General features: G+C 41.4%; 2 non-coding genes across 2 annotated transcripts; one reads left to right on the top strand and one right to left on the bottom strand.

Moving 5' to 3' along the window:
- Positions 1-5,104: 5,104 nt before the first annotated feature.
- On the top strand, positions 5,105-5,177 carry Trnat-ugu. Its single transcript has one exon. It is a non-coding gene; the product is annotated as a tRNA-Thr (tRNA).
- A 7,719-nt stretch (positions 5,178-12,896) lies between these two features.
- Positions 12,897-12,969, bottom strand: Trnat-ugu. Its single transcript has one exon. It is a non-coding gene; the product is annotated as a tRNA-Thr (tRNA).
- Between the last annotated feature and the right edge of the window lie 274 nt (positions 12,970-13,243).

Genomic DNA, 13,243 nt, shown 5'->3' with positions numbered 1-13,243 from the left:
GATATTTTTAACTCTTGGCACCACGTGTCCAGAAAAGTAGTTCCCCCGTGGTGTCGCGGACATGGAAAATGGCCAGGGCGCTGATTTGCTGCGCCTCGGCGTTGACAAGCGGTGCTGTAAAGCTCATTACGGGGCATCAATCAAGTTTATGACTCGACAGGGGCTGATTCTAACACGCATTCGATTCGACTTTACACGCTGTAGACGTCCGACAGAACCTCTACGACACTATTATTACCTAGCCTGAGTTATTTAGCCATCGTACCAAGCTTATGAACACTGACTTATGTATTGTATTTTGGATTTTACATCTGTGTGTCACTGTGTGGGGGTGGGGGATGGGGGATGTGGGTGGGGGTGGGGTTTGGGGAGTGGGTGTGTATGTCACTGTATATGTCACACTGTGTGTTTATGTCTGTCTGCCAGCCTACATGTTTGTCTGTCTGTCTGTCTGTCTGTCTGTCTCTCTCTCTCTCTCTCTCTCTCTCTCTCTCTCTCTCTCTCTCTCTCTCTCTCTCTCTCTCTCTCTCTCTCTCTCTCTCTCTCTCTCTCTCTCTCTCAGAGAGTATACCACAAACCGCCGTATCTGAATCGTATATGTTGGTATTTAATTGAGATTATGTTGTAGAATTGAACGCCCTTAGTGGTCCCATTATTTGATCAGGCTTTTTTCTCTTCCCGCTTGATGCGCGATCGGTCTAGGATCGATCCCCGTCGGTGGACCCACTGGGCTATTTCTCATCCCAGCCAGTGCTCCACAACTGGTGTAACAAAGGCCGTGGTGTGTACTATCCTGTCTATGAGATGGTGCATACTAAAGATCCCTTGGTGCTAATCGAAAAGAGTGGCACATGAAGTGGCGACAGCGGGTCGAGTGCGTCGTTAAATAAAACATTTCCTCCCTTCCTGTTTTCTCTTCCCATCCAGTGCACCATGATTAATATCTCAAAGGGTGTGGTATGATCTGTCCTCTTTGTGGGGAGGAAATAACAAGTTTTGTTTGAAGACCATGTGTCAGAATTACCAAATGTATGACATCCAATAGCCGATGATTAATTAATCAATATGCTCAAGTGGTGTCGTTAAAAAACCCAACCCACATTAACTTTAACTACGGTTCAACCACCCTTCCCTCTTAGTACTTTAAAAGTGAAGTTTGTTTTGTTTAACGACACCACTAGAGTACATTGATTTGTTAATCATCGGCTACTGGATGCCTAACATTTTGTGATTCAGACATATAGCATTGGCGTAGGAAGGTGCCAAAAAGTGTGAGGGGGGGGGGGGGGGGGGGAGAGGGAGAGCACACTTTTATATTTACACACTTTTACACTATTATGAAGCAAATATAAAGCAAAATATCTACGCCAGTGTTTAATCTTAGAGGAATATTTTACATTATTTTCCCTGCAGTCGTGAAACACTGAGCTAGATTCCACTCCAAGTGAGAAAATAAACAATTTGTTTTGTTTAACGACCCCACTAGAGCACATTGATTAATTAATCATCGGCTATTGGATGTCATACATTTGGTAATTATGGCTCGTAGTCATCAGAGGAAACCCGCTACATTTTTCCTAATGCAGCCAGGGATCTTTTATATGCACTTTCCCACAGACAGGAAAGTAAATACCACGGTCTTTGTCCAGTTGTGGTGCACTGGTTGGAACGAGAAATGCCCAAATCAGCTGAATGGATCCCCCGGGGTGGTTGGGCCATGTGACGCGAGCACCACAAGCGACAGAGGAACATAAACAAACGACTAAAACCGTAATGGCGGGATCTAGCTCAGTCTGTAGAGCGCTTGCCTGAGGTGAATTAGTCGCAGGATCGAACCAGCTCGATGGACTCATTTTCTGATTATGTTTTTCCGCGTCTTAACTGGTACCCCATGACTGACACAATGTGCTGTCCTGTCTGTGCGAAAGTGCATATAAAAGATCCCTTGCTGTCAATGGAAAATCTTTAGTGGGTTTCCTCTGAAGAAGAAGGAAGAAAATGTTGTATTTAACAACGCACTCAACACATTTTGTTTACGGTTATATGGCGTCGGACATATGGTTAAGGACCACACAGATATTGAGGGAGAAAACCCGCTGTCGCCACTCCATGGGCTACTCTTTTCGATTAGCAGCAAGGAATCTTTTATATGTACCATCGCATACACATAATATCACATACCACGGCCTTTGATGTACCAGTTGTGGTGCACTGGCTGGAGCGAGAAATAGCCCAATGGACCCACCGACGGGGATCGATCCCAAACCGACCGCGCATCAAGCGAGCGCTTTACCACTGGGCTACGTCTCGCCCGTTCCTCTGAAGAAGACTTCGAGTAAAAAATGACGAAATGTTTGCCATCCAATATCCAATGACTAATAAATCAATATGCTCTAGTAGTGTCGTCAAACAAAACAATCTTTACCTTTTAACTGCGTTTCAAGCACACTTGCTTGGAAACACTTTAGGACCCTGGCATTCTAGAAAAACAAAAAGTAAAAGATGGGGGAAATATGCCAAGAAAAAAAGAAAGATAAAGAAGTGAGAATAGAAACAGAAGAATAAAACCGTCATGTCTGTATTGGACCCTTTTGTTTCAGGCTACGCTAAAACACGCGGCATTTCAGACGTTTGTCTTCGGCCCTGACCCGTGACATTTTGATGTTTCCATCCGAGCGCAGCCGAAACCGGTTTACAAGCGGGAGAGCTGTTGGACTACTTGTATGCGAGATTTTTCGCCTATTCGCCCGCTACCGTCTCGCTCTCCTTATTGCAACTGACAAACTGCTGCTTTTCTTTGATTTGTCAAAATTGTTATAGAAAGTGACAGGTAGCGCGCGTGTTGTGCACGGGCTCTTTGCATGAAGATGTTTGTCCTAATTGGAGTAATAAATTACAAAAACCTTCGTGTACAGAGATGTGCCAAAAGTTTTTAGTCTTCCTGTATACCGTCGTGCTATTTTCCTCTCCATTGACGTAGAGATTGGAACTTGTGCGGAAAGATAGTACCCAAAATATCATCCTACAATACCCCCCTACCCCACCCCCCGCCCCACACATTCCAAAAGTGGTGGTGGGATGTGAAAGAAGAATTACGGCTATGTCATTGTTGTTTCCCATTCCTTATCATTATGGGCGGCACGTAGCCCAGTGGCAAAGCGCTCATCTGATACGCGGTCGGTCTGGGTTCGATCCCCGTCTGTCTGGGTTCGATCCCCGTTGGTGAGCCCACTGGACTATTTCTCGTTCCAGCCAGTTCACCAAGACTGGTATATCAAAGGTCATGGTATGTGTTATCCTATCTGTGGGATAGTGTATATAAAAGATCCCTTGCTACTAATGGAAAAAATGTAGTGGGTTTCCTCTCTAAGACTATATGTCAGAGTTACCGAATGTTTGACATTCGATAGCCGATGATAAATAAATCAATATGCTCTAGTGATGCCATTAAACAAAACGAACTTTTAACCTTCGTGCTATTTTCCTCAAATGACGTAGAGGTGGGAACTTGTGGGGGAAGATACTACCCCACATATAATTCTTCCCCACCCAGCCCTTCCAATCAGATTCGAAGTAAATGCGTAATCGATTATTTTAGCCAATCCAAATTATGCACACAAAAAAGGATAATATTGCAAATTGGGAGGTAGTTACGTGAGAAAGAGAGCGAGAGCGAGAGAGAGAGAGAGAGAGAGAGAGAGAGAGAGAGAGAGAGAGAGAGAGAGAGAGAGAGAGAGAGAGAGAGAGAGAGAGAGAGAGAGAGAGAGAGAGAGGGAGGGAGGGAGCAGTGGCGGATATAGAAGATAATAACAGGGGGTGGCTGGATTGGGATGGAGTGAACCGGCGGGGGCTGAGCCATGGTGAAGGTTCCGGGGACAAAGCCTCTGAAATTTCAGCATTGTGGACATTTTAGAGCCTTATTTCACTGATTTCCGAGAATCTAATTCCTAATTAACAATTCCATAAAGTTGATAAATTTGTATAGAACAAAATGTATAGAAAACGATTTAATTTTGTCCTTACCGATGCAAGCCATACTCGGTTCAATTGTACACCTGATTGACAACAGGGCGATGGAATCGCGGACTGGCTATGCCAGAACCCGAATCCATGGTGGGCGTGCCCGAACCGTAAGGATGTGGGCACGTTAAAATAGTTCCCATTCCCATTCACAGGGCGGTGCATATTATTTTCGCCAACGGAATGAATTTATTTGCATCTTCCTGAACAAAACTTTGAAGTAACAGTATATATTTGGAATGAACATAAAAAATGCCCAGGAAGGGAGGGGGTGGCTAGCCACCCTATTTCCCCCCCCCCCCCGGATCCGCCACTGGGGAGAGAGAGAGAGAGAGAGAGAGAGAGAGAGAGAGAGAGAGAGAGAGAGAGAGAGAGAGAGAGAGAGAGAGAGACAGACAGACAGACAGAAAAAGACAGACAGAAACAGTCTGATTTTTTTTTATCTACGGTTATATGGCGTCAGAGATATGGTTAAGTACCACACACATAATGAGAGAGGAAACCCACTGCCGCCACACAATGGGCTACGCTACTCTTTTCGATTAGCAGCCAGGGATCTGTTATATGCGTCATCTCACAGACAGGATAGTACATACCACAGCCTTTGTTACATTAGTTGTACAGCACTGGCTGGAACAAGAAATAACCCAATGGGTCGGGGATCGATCCTAGGCCGACCGTGCTTGATTTGTGTTTTGAGCATTTTACCACTGGACTAAGATCCACCCCTTGCCACCCACGAGAGAGACAGACTAGAAGAAACAGTCTGAGCAAAGTAATAAGGGGCTTCTCTAACTATTCAAAAATGGGAAACTTTTAAAGTATAAAGTTGGGTAGTTTTTTTGTATTTACCTGGTGGTGTGGCCACGACCATCTTCACCCCTCCCCACTGCTAAGTAAGGCCCTGGATTCGTAATCAATATAGCATTATGTTGCAGGCGGATATGACTGGTGTGACCAAGTAATCAATTTCCAGTCTTATGTTTCATTGTTATATCTATATTGATTATGTCAAAGGTCAAGAGGCAATCTGTTTCACAGCTCAGTTACAGTCAGTGAGCCAGGTTTTCACATCAAGCTAACTGCCTCCATAGCTCAGTGGTTAGAGCACTGGTCTTGTAAACCAGGGGTCGTGAGTTCGAGTCTCACTGGGGGCTAGCGTAATTTTTTATCTGCATGTACTATGCATTATATGATGAAACAATAAAATATTTTGCTTATAACGTTAATGTATAAGGTAATGATATCAACGTTCCAGCCCTGGTATGAATCACGTTCCTGATAAAAATTGTAAATATTTTTAGGGAGACGGATTTTGTTTATAAATTTCTGCTTCAAAATGTCCATAGAACGCAACAACGAGTATCTATAAAAACAATAGTGTGGGGGGGGGGGGGGGGGGGGGGGGGGGGGGGGGGGGGGGGGGGGGCATTATCTCACATTTTTAACTTATTGAACCGTGCCAATAATATTGGGCTTTCCATTGGCCTAGGGGCGGGATTTAGCTCAGTTGGTTGAATGCTCGCTTGAGGTGCTTGCGTCACAGGATCGAACCGCCTCGGTGGATCCATTCAACTGATCGTTTCCTCGTTCTAACCAGTACACCACAACTGGTCAAATGCCGTTGTATGTGCCTTCCTGTCTACTATGGGAAAGTACAAAAGAACAGATCCCTTGCTACAATAGGTAAACATACAGCAGCTTTCCACTGATGACTACGTGTCTGAATTTCAATGTTTGACATCCAATAGCCGATGACTAATTAATCAATGTGCTCTAGTGGTGTTGTTAAACAAAACAAACTAACTTCTATGGGCTTGCAAAATCAGCAGGAAGATCGGCAACACATTATCAAAACGTTTATAAGTTTACGAGTACAAAATGGTAAGCAATGTGTATATAGCCGAACATATTTTACACTGACTTTAACTTATATTTGATGCCTTTAATCCACTTCCTACTAACGCCCCATTCCTCTCCCCAACCTCATTTTTGACACAGTCATAGAGAGGAAACCCGCTACATGTTTTCATTAGCAGCAAGGGATCTTTTATATGCACCATCCCACAGACAGGACTGCACATGCCACGGCCTTTGATATACCATTGTTCGTGGTGCACTGGCTGGAGCGAGAAATAGTCCAATGGGCCCACCGACGGGGATCGATCCCAAACCGACCGCGCATGAGACGTGCGCTTTACCACTGGGCTACGCCCCACCCCTGGAGGTTTGAATTATTCCAGTGTCATTATCTTGGGTCGTATGGAAAGGGAATAATAACAACAAACAAACAAACAAATAACAACAAACAAACTAATAAATGAATGAATGAATGAATGAATGAATGAATGAATGAATGAATGAATGAATGAATGAATGAATAATTAATAGATAAATGAATAAATAAATAAATAAATAAATAAATAAATAATTATAATAATAATAATATTAATAATTATATATATATATATATAACAGTTTTTGCCTGATGTTATGTCATTCGTAATTCGGCTTTTTAATTAATTATTTTCAAAGGTATATATATATATATAAACCCAGATAGAAGAATTCAATCGTTGTATATAATATATCTTTAATATTATACATCAACCCTAACCACCAATATTCGTCACAACTCGATTAGTGCGATAAAAGAGGCGTGGTTTAAGTCAATCATTTCACGCTGAGATCAAACAATATCTGTAGGGTGATAATTACATGCTGCCGAACTCGACATACTGTTCGTTTTCAAGCAGCCACGTCACCGAAACCGACATGATATGTATTAAACAACATACTTTCGGGTCTTTTCATGTTAATTCCCCGCCGACAACTGATAAGGTTAAAAACGAAAGAAAAAAAAGGCGAGAAAAAAGAGAATGAAAAAAAAAAAAACTAAGGTTAAAAAAAAAGAGGAAAAAAATACAAAAAGAAAAAAGAAAGAAACAAAAAAACTAAGGTTTAAAAAGAAAAGAAAAAAATGTTGCTTTGTGATACTGGCACAGTTTGATTGCAACTAATTTCAAACAGATCTTGTGTTGCATTTTCACACGATGGAAGTGTGAAACCTACACCGATTAGAGCAAACCTGGCGCGAAACAGTGAAATGTGAAGCGGTCGGGAGTTTATTAACCGCAGCCTGCCCCATCCCCCTGAGCCACAGATGCGGACGTTTCTATCCTCACTCTGTGCTGCCACCCTCCAGGAGTTGTCAGTGCGCGGCGGTCGTTTGTACCTGCACAAATAAACAAATCAATCTTCACACACTTGCAATCGACATCAATGGGCTGTTTGCGCGTGGACATGAAACGGGCGGCGGTTGAAATAGACGCGAAATAGACCACCAGATAATATAATTCGCTTTGAGCGAGGAGGTCGGCACAACAGTTTTTGCCTGATGTTATGTCATTCGTAATTCGGCTTTTTAATTAATTATTTTCAAAGGTAAATTGTAATGTGGAACAGAGAGGGGGCGAGAGATTCTTCTTTTTTCGTTTCTTTTTATCTATGAAATCTGTAATCTGCGCGGCACGTGCGTAGAGAGATTTCCTCCCCTTCTCCTCCTCTTTCCCCTCTCTTGAATTCACGCCCCAAGGATTTGAAAATTTGTTTTATGTGATCTCATAGAGATTAAGATTGTTAGTGGTTGATGATTACTATTCAATGTATTTCGAAACTGGCTAATACAGAATAATCTTTAAATAAACAATTGGGATGAAACTTTGGTCGTGTTTAAAAGTTGGGACGAATTTCTCAGTGTCTCATAACGCCGTATTGTACACGGGTGTGGTGCTTTCTGCCATTGTTAATATGGCCTCTGCGCGTGCTGTAACCTCACCGTGGTGCAGGGGTGTAACATTCTCTTTGAGAATGGCCAATACAGCACAAATTGAAGTTTAGAGTTAAAGTCAGTATCTTATCTGTGATATTTGTATTTGTATTTTTGTACAGTTCTTTACACTGTTTTTATTTATATCTCGAATTTTTTTGTTGATGTTGATCATCACCTTATTTGTTTCCATTACCATAGTTTGACACCCAATAGCCGATGTATTTTTCGTGCTGGGGTGTCGTTAAACATTCATTCATTGTTAATATGGTTTCGACTAACAGAACGTTTTACTAAAACTATATATTGTTGTTTTCATGTTCATGTTTAGGTAGCGGACTACAGTTATCTGTGAATCATCAACTGATGTTTATACATACCAGTCCCTGGTATCACAAATGCCCATCTGTTTTAAAAATAAAGAAACGTAGAGATGATTCTCGTCTCAAGGAAATTCCAGATATAGTAAAAAATTATAAAGAAAGCTCATTCTGAATATTGTGGAATAAATTACAATTTGACAATCTACAAACAAAAAGTTGGCGGATATGACACATATATTTATGGAAACTTTGTTTATGAAACTTTAAAACAAATCCTTATTTGAATAAAAAATTACGTATTTAGTTTTTCATAAAATCAGCTTGTTTGAAAAAATTACCTAAATTGTTCGCGCCCCACCTTTGTGACAAGGAAAATCCGGAACATGAATACCAATCCTCAAATTTGCACTCACAGTAAAAAGCAAATGTGATTTGAATTTTTTTAAATAATAACGTCTTGGCCTTGGCCTCACTAATATTCCAAATAATTAGCCTTCAAACATGGATGTATATAAAAACAACAAACGAACTATTTTCGCGACGGTACATAAGGGAGCTAACTGTACACTACTACCTTAGACTATCAATATCTGTATGTTCAACGTTGTTCAGTCATTGGTGGGAGTGGGGGTGGGAGGAGGTTGTCAGGAATATATAAATGCAAAATGCAATAGTATATGGAATCAGGTAAAAGACGCAGTTGTTTAGAAAGATAATTTTGCTAACTGGTATTCCCTTTGAATTGTTCGCACTAATGAGCGGGACGTAGCCCAATAGTATAGTGATCGCCTGATGCGCGGTCGGTATGGGATCGATCCCCGTAAGTGGCCCCATTCGGCTATTTCTCGTTTCATTCAGTGTACCAAGACTGATGTATCAAAGACCGTAGTATGTGCTATCTTGTCTGTGGTATGGTGCATATAAAAATCCTGCCGGCCTCGGTGGCGTCGTGGTTAGGCCATCGGTCTACAGGCTGGTAGGTACTGGTTTCGGATCCCAGTCAAGGCATGGGATTTTTAAACCAGATACCGACTCCAACCCTGAGTGAGCGCTCCGCAAGCTCAATGGGTAGGTGTAAACCACTTGCACCGACCAGTGATCCATAACTGGTTCAACAAGGCCATGGTTTATGCTAACTGCCTGTGGGAAGCGCAAATAAAAGATCCCTTGCTGCCTGTCGTAACAAAGTAGCCAGCGGGTTTCCTCTCAAAATCTGTGTGGTTCTTAACCATATGTCTGACGCCATATAACCGGAAAATAATGTCTTGAGTGCGTCGTTAAATAAAACATTTCTTTCTTTCTTTCTTTCTTTCTTTTACATACATACATACATACATACATACTTACATACATACATACATACATACATACATACATACATACATACATACATACATATGTATATTGTTTACATTGATATAGTAACACCCTAAACACGGCAGGGTAGTTTCCTTTTTCCAACCGTCCCCTAGCAAAGTGTCACCCCTTACGAATATAAAGGACCGAACACTATTGTTTGTTTGTGTGTTTATACTTATTTTCGTGCTTATATCCAATTAAGGCTCAAGCACACTGTCCTGGGAAACACACCTCATCTAGATGAACTGTCTGCCGAGACCAGAGGGTTAGTGGTTAAGTGTTAGAGGTTAATGAGTTAGAAGTCAGTGTAGTGGCCTTACTGGTACCCATTGAGTTGTTAAACTCGCTCTGGGTGGGAGCCGGTAATTCTGAATCAAAAATATTATTGGTAGTAAATGTTACGGCAGAGATGAATTTAACTTGTAGAGTGCAGCCCCCTGTCATGGACGGACAGCCCATATAACTGATGTACCCAGAGCAGCGTGCTTGAACCTTAATTGGATGTAAGCACGAAAATAAGTTGAAATGAAATGTAGGGTGCAGGAAATTGCATTTCAGGACATCTAGTTTTCACAAGTTTTACGGGGCAGCATACCCGAATTCTTCGTAAAAGCCTTGCTTTGCGCCCTCGATCTGTCAGCCTCAACAATACTTACTTCCGCTGTGCCTGACCGGGAGGCGAAGGCAATACCTATCAACCTTAAGTCCGATGACTTACCCACTACACCATCGAGATCGGTACAGTATTGTAAAAAAAACCCACAACAACAACCCAAATATCTACTGAAATGAAAATATTTCCACTCTCATATGAATACAATAAGATGCCTATAGGCAATGTTGTGAAAACACTGAGAGTAAAAAAGTGTCTCTAAACACAACGCCGTTGATGCTGAATAATCCAAACAGACGCTGTTAGTTTTGTATCGGTGTTTTTAAAAGCGAGAATTTTTAGTGCAAATTCATCGCGCACACTTGTTCAACATTCGATATTTAAAACTGCACATTGTGCAAGTCGAGATCGAATCAATTAACGTATCACTCGGGTTGTAGTTCCTAGTTAAATTCCAAACACTTGAGGCATGTGTAAAAGACATGTTTCACTTATCGCCTGCGATGGAAATGCACACACAAACAAAACCACGATGAATCCATATGCGACACGGGTCTATTATATATACATATGTATCAATAAGCCTTACACACGTGCGTGAAAATAGGTTGTTAACGATAACACTCGCTTTCCCATGCTATTCACCCTGTTCGTGTTCCGTTGTTTATACTTCCGTCCGTAGTATGAAGTTGCTATTTGGTATTTATTTTCATTTTCAGTTTTTGAGCCACAAATCTATAACAACACTATGACTTAATCGTTTAACTGCTACATTTCATTTTTTTAAATTTATTTTTTGTTAAATATGGATACCTATTGTCATTTTCTTTCCTTTTTGTCTTTCATATACTTTTATCTGACAATCATTTAAGAACTAACAGATGTTTTAGTGTTGAAATTGCCATAAACCATTGATTCATTAATTGTTCCTTTTGTTATATTAAATTTACTTTAAACCTGTTTTTTTAGGATATGTAAGAAATAGACCATTCGTGTCCGTTAGATACCATTTATCTTACATATCGGCGTTTAAAAAACGTATACAACTCGCCTTCGCTCGAATTAAGATACATTTTAAAACAACTCGTAAAATAAATGGTATCTTATGTTAGTGTCAGACTACCAACTGCCAGCAGAAAGTTGGCCAACTTGTCGTTTGCGTTGTAATTTCTCCACCTCCCGACTTACTACGGGTGCGCTCAGATTAACAACTAATATAATGGGTTATACGACGAGAATCGAGTTGTAAGAGCGCTCAGACTAGCAACTGGACAGTCGTGTAGAAGTCGTGAGAGCGGCGAGTTGGCCAACTTTGTGCTGGCAGTTGATAGTCTTATGCAGTATGTGTTATTCCTTTGTCACCAAACTCATTTCAATGTAACTGTTTTTTTAAATATGTGGTTCTCTACTATGTCTTCACTATCTTTATAAACAGTATCAAATGGTCTGAGAGAAAAGTGTAGAAAACAGACACACATTATAATATTAACATATATCTGATTTGAATAACGACCTGTAGGAACGGGGGTGGGGGGGGGGGGGGTTGAGCTAGGGACCAGGGGATGGATGGGTTGTGACCCACCACTGGAGTCCCACAATCTTTGTTGCTGCCACCTGAAGCGAATACTTCCCGACCCCTTAAATACTTCGCCACCCTTCGACGCTCGATAAAAGTTAATGAAATCATGTGATAGGGTCTTGTTAAGCTAACATACCTTTCGTTTGTCAACTAAAACACACCACGCCAACGGGGCGGGACCTATCCAGTGGTAAAGCGCTCCCCTCATCCATCCATCTGTGCAATCTTTCCTGACATTCCTTTATTCATTCATTCATTCATTGTAACAATCCATCCATGCATCCATGCATGCATCCATGCATGCATCCATCCATGCATCCATCTATGCATGCATCCATCCATCCATCCACCTTCCCATCAATCCATCCATCCATCCATCCATCCATCCATCCATCCATCCATCCATCCATCCATCCATCCTTCCTTCCATCCATCCATCCATCCATCCATCCATCCATCCATCCATTCATTCATCCATCCATCCATCCATCCATCCATCCATCCATCCATTCATCCATCCATCCATTCATCTAACCATCCATCCATCCATCCAACCATCCAACCATCCACCATCCGTCCGTCCGTCCGTTCATCCATCCACCCACCCATCCATCCATCCATAGACGATGATTAATTAATCAGTGTGCTCTGGTGGTGTTGTTAAACAAAACAAACTTTAACTTTCGTAAAGCTCTTGTTAGCACAATTTGGAACATAAAATTATAAACTCAAATTGAGCCTCCAACTCAGGACCCCCAGTTTACATGGCCAGTGCTCTAACCACTGAGCTATGGAGGCTATTGGTATTAACTGGATATGGACGTAGCCCAGTGGTAAAGCGTTCGCTTGATGCGCGATTGGTCTGGGATCGATCCCCGTCGGTCGGCCCTTTGGGCCCTTTGGGCTATTTCTCGTTATAGCCAGTGCTCCACGACTGGTGCATCAAAGGCCATGGTATATGCTATCTTGTTTTTATGTGGGATGGTACATATAAAAGATCCCTTCTACTGATGGAAAAAAGGTAGCGGATTTCCTCTCTAAGACTATATGTCAAAATTATTAAATCTTAGCCGATGATTAATAATTCAGTGTGCTTTATTGGTGTCGTTAAAGAAAACAATCACACATTTCTCGTTGGTAAAATTCAGAACATAAAAGAATGAAACTAAATTAAGCTCCCAGTGAGACTCGAACTCACGACCCCTGGTTTACAAGACCAGTGCTCTAACCACTGAGCTATGGAGGCTATTGATATCATTTGGATATTTAGCTCTTTTCCTTTCACTTTGGTGTGAAACAGATTGCCATGATGAACTTTGACATGTTAATCAATATATGTAAGAAAGAGAAATTGAATATGGTGGCAAACCTGTGTCTGGGGCGGAAATTTGTCCGTTTGGAAATTACAAGCAATAAATCGTAAATTTTGGAACTGGAAAAATGATAAAACATTAAATGATGTAAAGACTATAATAATATTATTTATAATATATAATACGCAAGGCCGTTTTAACATTTTC

The sequence above is a fragment of the Gigantopelta aegis genome, chromosome 14 (assembly GCF_016097555.1).
Source record: "Gigantopelta aegis isolate Gae_Host chromosome 14, Gae_host_genome, whole genome shotgun sequence".
NCBI lineage: Eukaryota > Metazoa > Mollusca > Gastropoda > Neomphalida > Peltospiridae > Gigantopelta > Gigantopelta aegis.
The sequence above is the reverse complement of the archived record's forward strand: the minus strand, read 5'-3'. Positions and strand labels throughout refer to the sequence as shown.